Source organism: Adiantum capillus-veneris, chromosome 24 (genome assembly GCF_014529385.1).
Source record: "Adiantum capillus-veneris isolate H3 chromosome 24, ASM1452938v2, whole genome shotgun sequence".
Classification (NCBI taxonomy): domain Eukaryota; kingdom Viridiplantae; phylum Streptophyta; class Polypodiopsida; order Polypodiales; family Pteridaceae; genus Adiantum; species Adiantum capillus-veneris.
Window position 1 is genome coordinate 128092020 of NC_140954.1, and position 7743 is coordinate 128099762.

Consider the following 7743-nt stretch of genomic DNA (forward strand, 5'->3'; position numbering starts at 1 on the left):
GGGGAAGACCACCATTTCAGAGGACAAGACCTCCTAGACCTCCTTGGAGAGAGCAGGAGAACAATAATAATAGGAGACCCTGTGTGTACTATGGTGCACCAGATCACTGGGTAGGTCCCAATTGTGCTTTATGGGTGAAGCATAGGGAAGAAAGGGGAATGCCCATTGTGAGATATAATCACCCCAATCAACCTGAAAATCAGCAACAGCAGCAGCAGCAAAATCAGCCAGCAGCTCAGGCAAATGTAATCTTGTTTGATGTGTTTTCTCAGGATAAGCAGATTCAAGATACTGACCAAGAACAGGAGCAGCAAGGGAATGAAGAGGAACATCAATGGGCTTGTGACTGTAACCAATGTGTGCAGGAGGATCATGTTGAAGTTCTAGCAGTGACTAGGTCTAAGGATAAAGCACCTTTGGATTGGAAGGAGCAAAAAGGGGTAAGAGACCAGGTTACAAAAAGGATTGCCAAACACCAGGCAAAGCAGGTGGATATTGAGGATGACCCAAAAGAAAAGGAAGAGCAGAATAATGGGAGCAAGGAGGTGGAAAATAAACAGGATAAGGATTGTTTTGAAATACTTATTAGCTCACCTCTTCAATTATCTTTGGATCAGTTGTTGCAATTGGTTCTAGCTTTCAAAGACAGATTGTTCAGAAAGCTGCAGAACCTGAATGGACTTGCACAATGGACAGGCAGTTCTATCCAGCAGCAGCAAATAGAATTGATCCAGCAGATGTGGACTTTGTGGTACCAGTTATTAAAGTACACTTTCTTGGAGAAAATTTTGATGATGTGCTATTGGATGGAGGCTCTGGGGTGAATATTTTACCAGAGGCAGTGTACAAAGAATGGAGTTGGGAGCTATGGCTCCAGCACCTTTTCAGGTGAAAATGGCAGACCAATCTAGGGTACAACCTTTGGGAATTCTCAAAGCACAGGAAATTCAGGTGTCAGGATTATCCTTTTTTGTTAATTTTGTGGTACTCAGAATGTCAGACTCAGCAGCTACATATGAAATGCTATTAGGAAGGCCTTGGTTCAGATTGGCTAAAGTAAGACAGGACTGGGGAGAAAATGTTGTCATATTGAAAAAAGGGAAAAAGAAAGTAACCATACCTATGAGGGGAAGGAAGATGGTTCCATTAAGTGAGAAACCACTGTTTGCTCAGACTATTAATTTTGCTGATGAGGTCACAGATGACCAAGAGGAAGAGTTCTTGAAGGCCAATCCAACTGTTGTACCTGTGTTTGAAGTAGATGTGGAAAGCATGTTACAGCAAGGTAAGGAACAGGATGAGCCAGATACAGGTTTAGCACCAGGACAGACAGTGCAAGGTAAGGAACTGTTACAGTTGGTGGACCAAAAATATGCTATGTCTGATAAGGAACAGATTCAGCAGGAAGAAAAGGAGGCCAGGGATATGGCTGAGAAAATTTATGAAAAGAAGTTTGGGGCATCAAGCAGGGTAGAAAAGGAGGAGCTTTAGGAGCTGAATTTCGGAACAGAGGCAGAACCAAGAATGGTCAGAGTGAGTGCACACATTCAAGGGGAATTTCTGGCACAGCTGTTGCAATTATTGGTTGATTATAAGGATGTGTTTGCTTGGGATTATTCTCAGGTGAGAGGCATTGACCCAGCACTACATCAGCATAGGATTAATTTGAAAGAGGGTGCAAAACCAATTGTGCAGCAAAGATATAGAATGAATCCTAACTTTGCCAAACAGGTGAAGGAGGAGCTTGATAAGCTCCTGGCAGTAGGGTTCATTAAACCTGTACATGAAGTATCATGGTTGTCTCCTATACTGGTTGTGCCAAAGAAAAATGGAGCTTTAAGAGTATGTGTGGATTATAGAAAATTGAATGCAGCAACCATTACTGATCCCTTTCCTATGCCATTTTGTGATGCTGTGTTGGATGCAGTAGCTGGTCATGAAATGTACAGCTTTTTGGATGGTTTTTCTGGTTATAATCAGATTAGTGTTGCTGAGTCGGATCAGCATAAAACAGCTTTTATAACTGAATGGGGAGCCTTTGCATACACAGTGATGAGTTTTGGGTTAACCAATGGACCACCTTCATTTAATTTTGTTGCTCATAAGGTGTTTGAACCTTACTTACAGGACTTTATGAGAGTCTTTGTGGATGATTTCTCAGTGCTACATCTGAAGCTCTGTTTTGAAAGATGCAGACAATTCAGGATGGCTCTGAATCCTTATAAAAGTGTAATTGCTGTGAGGAGTGGAATACTTTTAGGACATGTGGTGTCAGAAGCAGGAATGGCTATAGATGTCAAGAAAATAGAAGCCATTCAAGCAGCACCAGTTCCTACCAATGTTAAAGAGTTAATGAGGTTTGTTGGACAGACAAAGTGGCACTCCAGATATTTGAGGTATTTGTCTAATGTATGCTTGCCATTAACTCAATTAACAAAGAAGGATGTGGCATTTGTATGGGATGAACCTCAGCAGAAATCATTTCAGATGTTGAAGAAAATGATATCAGTAGCACCAATTTTGCAGCCACCTGATTGGTCATTTCCTTTTCATGTGTTTGTTGATGCCTCGGATATAGCAATAGGAGCTGTACTGATGCAGGAGAAGGAGAAGGGATGGTTCAGACCTGTGTACTATGCAAGCAGGGTTCTCACAGGTGCAGAAAGAAACTATCCTGTGACAGAAAGAGAAGCTTTAGGGATGGTATATGCATTGAATAAGTTCAGGCATTACTTGTTGGGGAACAAGATAGTTTTTCATGTTGATCATCAGGCCTTGTTGTATTTGATCAAGAAGCCACTTCTTACTGGAAGGCTTGCAAGATGGATGTTGTTGTTGCAAGAGTTTGACTTTCAGATTGAGCATACTCCTGGGAAGGAGCATGTAATTGCAGATTATCTAAGCAGGATTGAAACAGGTGAAGCACCTACTGGGGTAGATGATGCACTTCCTGATGCTCAGCTGTTTGATGTGCAGACTACTGTGACTGAGTCTTGGTATGATCAATTGCTGATGTTTTTGACTGATGGAACTATACCAAGGGAGTTCAATGCTGATCAGAGAAGAAAATTTGCACTGAAAACCAGACCCTATTTAGTTATTGCAGGGGCACTATATAAGAAAGGCATTGATCAAGTGATAAGAAGATGTGTGCCAGAATTTGAGCAAAGTGCAGTCTTGCAGGAAGCACATTCAGGCACAGCAGGAGGGCATTTCTCTGGAGATATTACAGGGAAGAAGATTTTGCAGGCTGGATTATGGTGGCCCACAGTTTTAAAGGATGCACATGATTATGCCAAAAGATGTGTAATTTGTCAGAAAACAGGTCAACCTGATTCAAACAGGGATAGGATGGGGGATCATCCTATTTTGCCTTTGGAACCTTTTCAAAAGTGGGGTTTGGACTTTGTAGGACCTGTCAAACCAACTTCCAAGAGGGGATGCAGATACATTTTAGTGGCTACAGATTATTGCACTAAGTGGGTAGAAGCAGTAGCATTGAAGGATAATAAAGCTTCAAGTGTGGCCAGATTTCTTTATCATAACATTATGACCAGGTTTGGGTGTCCAGTGGAGCTGGTAAGTGACAGAGGAACTCATTTTCTGAATGAAGTAATTTCAGAGCTAACAAGGACACATATGATTATGCACAAGAAGTCTACAGCATATCATCCACATGCTAATGGTCAGGCTGAGAGCTCCAACAAAACACTGGTAAGGATTTTGAAAAAGATTGTGACAGAGAATCAGAAGGATTGGGATGATAAGTTGGATTCTGCCTTATGGTCCTTTAGAACAGCTTTCAAAGTCACTACTGGTATGACACCATTCAAGCTGGTGTATGGGCTGGAAGTTGTGGTGCCTATGGAGTTTGTGGTACCAAGTTTAACATGTTGTACCAAGTTTAACCTACTACAAGTTTAAGCTGTGGTACCTGTCAACATCAAGCCACAACCTGTCAACATCAAGCCACAACATCCCCTACGTTGAGCCACCTACTACACATGACAACAAAAAACCCTCCTTTCACCTAGTAGCAACAATAGTATGGATTAGATGATGGAATGTGAGGATCTCAATCCTCGATGGGGAGGGTTGGTTGGTTATTGATGGATAGCAAGAGCTGAGAACAAGTTAGTACACTTAATGCGAATGTGAGAAGTACCATTGCTAGCTTAGAGCATGTTAGCTTACTTATTGGCATATTGTTCCTTGATGTTTAAAAGATGTGGTTTTGGTCATCATGACAATGATCTAGGTTCACTCAGTACTTTTACAAATTTGTCATTGCAAAGAGTTTTCTAATAACCTTTTCTAGCTATCGTGTAACCTAGCCATGTTTATGATTCTTGTTTCTTTTTTTCTTTTTTAAAAGCAATTTTCATTCTATGTCGGATATTTTATATTCCTCTTGGATTTGTGCTATAGGGTGAACTTGATCCTCTATCATCTCATCCTCAGTTATAGCACGATCAAATCCACCCTCCTTCGATGTGCCTGCATTTGTAGGTGGCTTGTCATCTTTCAAAACATGGCCCCAAGTGGACCTGACCATGGCCACCGATTTGCTAACAATCACCACCTTAGAGAAGTTCCTAGCATGGTGGCCAATTCTACAACCTTCGTTACATGCACTGGGGAAGGAGGCTTGATGTTGACAGGTTGAAGCATGTCATTAAGCTTGTTGATTGCTTCTTCGAGGGTATCCTCCTTGGTGCACCATGGTGGGTGAAGTCCTCTAATCCTGGCCTTAAGGCTAAGGGGAGTCTTGTAAGACTGCCTATATCTTGGTGTCTATCTTGTTTTGTGTCTCTTAATTAACTTCCTTCATTGCCTTCATGATCTCGGTAAGGGAGGCTTCAACACCTTTGGATTTTGCGTGCAGATATTGGCTCTCTACCTCCTTCATCTCGTTTACCTCCTTTCTCTCAAATGAGCTCCTGGAGCTAAGCCTTGAGGGTAGTAATCCTTGCTTCTTGGCACCCAGTGGGATTTTTTCGTGGTGCATCCACTCCTGCGAGGAATCTCTTGCGTGTGATTAGGGTGCCGAAGGAAGACATGGCGACTTCCTTTACTATCTTGTATGAATGGATCTTAATGGGATGCTTGAACTCAAACATTGGAGCTGATAGGATTGCGCGACACTCCTCTCGTCTGGAAAAATTCAAAGCTCAAATCTTCAAGGTCGGAGAGACTATCATGATACACTCGTCTTGGCGAGGCAAGGCTGGAAGTAGCGGCACAGGAAATGAGTGGCACTAGGAATGTCGGCACTTGGAGAATTGGCTCTTCAAGATGGTCATCGCAAGGAGCATCGTCTCTATAGGCGGGCAAGCAAGCGAGTAGGCAAGGGTGTTGAGGTTGAGGCTATAGGTAGTGCTCCAAACTATCTTGGCTTGAGCTCTACATCCCCACAAGGCCACCCTTACCTAGAAGAAGACAAGGAGGGGGAAATTCCCAAAGTTTGAATTGCTCGCTTCTTGCTACACACACACACACATACACACACACACACAGAATTGGATTTATTCATTGAAATTGTGATTTTTTAAAGAGATTAATCTGTGTGTTTAATAATTGCAATATCATCAACATGCACACATGTATGTATATATATATCAAGAAATAGAGAAGGAGAGAGCTTGAGCTCTTGCAAGCACACACACACACACACACACAAAGCTGGAGGCAAAAGACTGTACTTCTTCTTCTTCACAAACTCAAGATAAAAGGTCTACAAAACATAAGGAAAAATACAACATAAAAGGGAAACAAATACAACGGTTTAGTATGAACCGATAGTGAGTGAGTCTGTGTGCCATCACTCCGATAGGTAGACCACCTCGGTGTAGTCCAGTTGTAGTATCACTGACGAAGATATGTGTATCCACCAAAGTGCGCTAGTGATGATGACTTTCGATGATAGTCATCCAAGAGTCGTACATGTTGAGCTTGACATCTCAACACTCCCCCTCAAGCTCAACGCCATCTCGTGTATGCCAAGCATTTCTTGAAAGCGTCATAGCTTTGCCACTCCAAGGGCCTTCATTCTACCTCATATTCCGCCACTGCAGCACCCCTGTACTCTGTCTTTGTACTCGAAAGAGAAACCGTAGGTTGCTTCTTGCTACTCCATGTGATAAGAAGACTCCCAAGTGAGAAAATGAATCCGCTAGTAGATCGTATGTACTACAAGCCCAATCCACATCCGTGTAGCCATAGAGCTGCAACTCCACATCACCCCTATAAAAGAGTGCATAATCCAAAGTAGCACCCATACAGTGCAAAGTGCATCTCACTGCATCCAAGTGTGGTTTTCTGGGAGACTGCATAAATTGACTCACCAATCTAACTGTGTAGCTCAAGTCTGGACATGAAATAGTCAAGTAGATCAAGCTACCCACAATCTTCCTATACATGGTAGCATTTTCAAGCGCTTTGACCTGCATCATTCCCCAACTAAATTCTAATGTAAGGGCATTGCAATTGGCTTACAATCAGCCATACCATATCTCTTCAGTATATCCAAAGAATATTGCCTTTATGACAGCCATACACCTTCTTCCATGCGAATAATTTCAATGCCCAAGAAATACCACAAGTCTCCAAAGGCTTTCGGGTAAAAGCATGTTACCCTGTCATGCTTTTTCATGTCCCGGACAATGCTAACTAGCACAATTTTGACATATGCTAACTAGTACAATAGCTCGAGCTACATATCCAAGATCTATGACATATGATATATCAATAGAAAGCACTTGAAACAAGGAATCCAAATGTACAACCTCCGACAAATTTTGATATTATTTGTAAAAAATTTACCGGACGCCCAACTTTTCGAAGATGTGCTAACTTGAAACTATTAACTAGCACAAAAAGCGCGACAGGTTAACATGCTTTTACCCTTTCATGTCAAATCCCTGCATAAGTAGAGTATACACGCCATCTACTTCAGCCACATTATCACCTCCAACAAACAAATCATCCACATAGATACATATTTACCACAATTCCTGCCTCCAATGAAATAAGAAATGCCACAATCATCTCATACCAAGCTCTAGCTGCTTGCTTCAGCCCATGTATACCAACAATGCTACCATATCACCAACTTTGTACAAGTTTCTAGATTGCAAAATTAGTTTTATTTGATCATATCTTTCAAGATCAAATTTGGACCATTTTATATGCCCTAGTAACTAATCGTGATTGTAGTATATATCCCAATTGTCTAATAAGTTGGACCTTTAAATAGTTGAAGGTTAAAAAGATGAATATTTTAGAACAGAGAGGGAGAGAGATCTCCCATGGTCGTGCCACCAGCATCACCGACAACATGGCTGCTCTTGCACTACACAAGTATTTGCCCTTACACCACGTAGATTTGTCATTGCAAAGGATTTCCTAAAAACCTTTTTTAGCTTCGTGTAACCTAGCCATGTTTATGATTATTTTTTCTTTTCTAAAAGCAATTCCCACATCATGTGGAATACTTTGTAGTTACTTAAACAAGAAAGATACAAAGATGCTCCGTGCAAAGTTGCCTTGCCATGGGGATTCCAAAAGTAAAAGTATTTGGCTTTTATAAGGAGCTAGCAACCCATACAATAGTCAAATACTTAAAATAAAAATAAGTAGATCAGTGCTTCTTTTCCTTCTTCTTTTTAGTCTATAGCATCTATCCTCAATGATGTTAGGTATTTGATGCGCTGCTCAGAAAAAAAGTAAGGGGACATAAGGGAA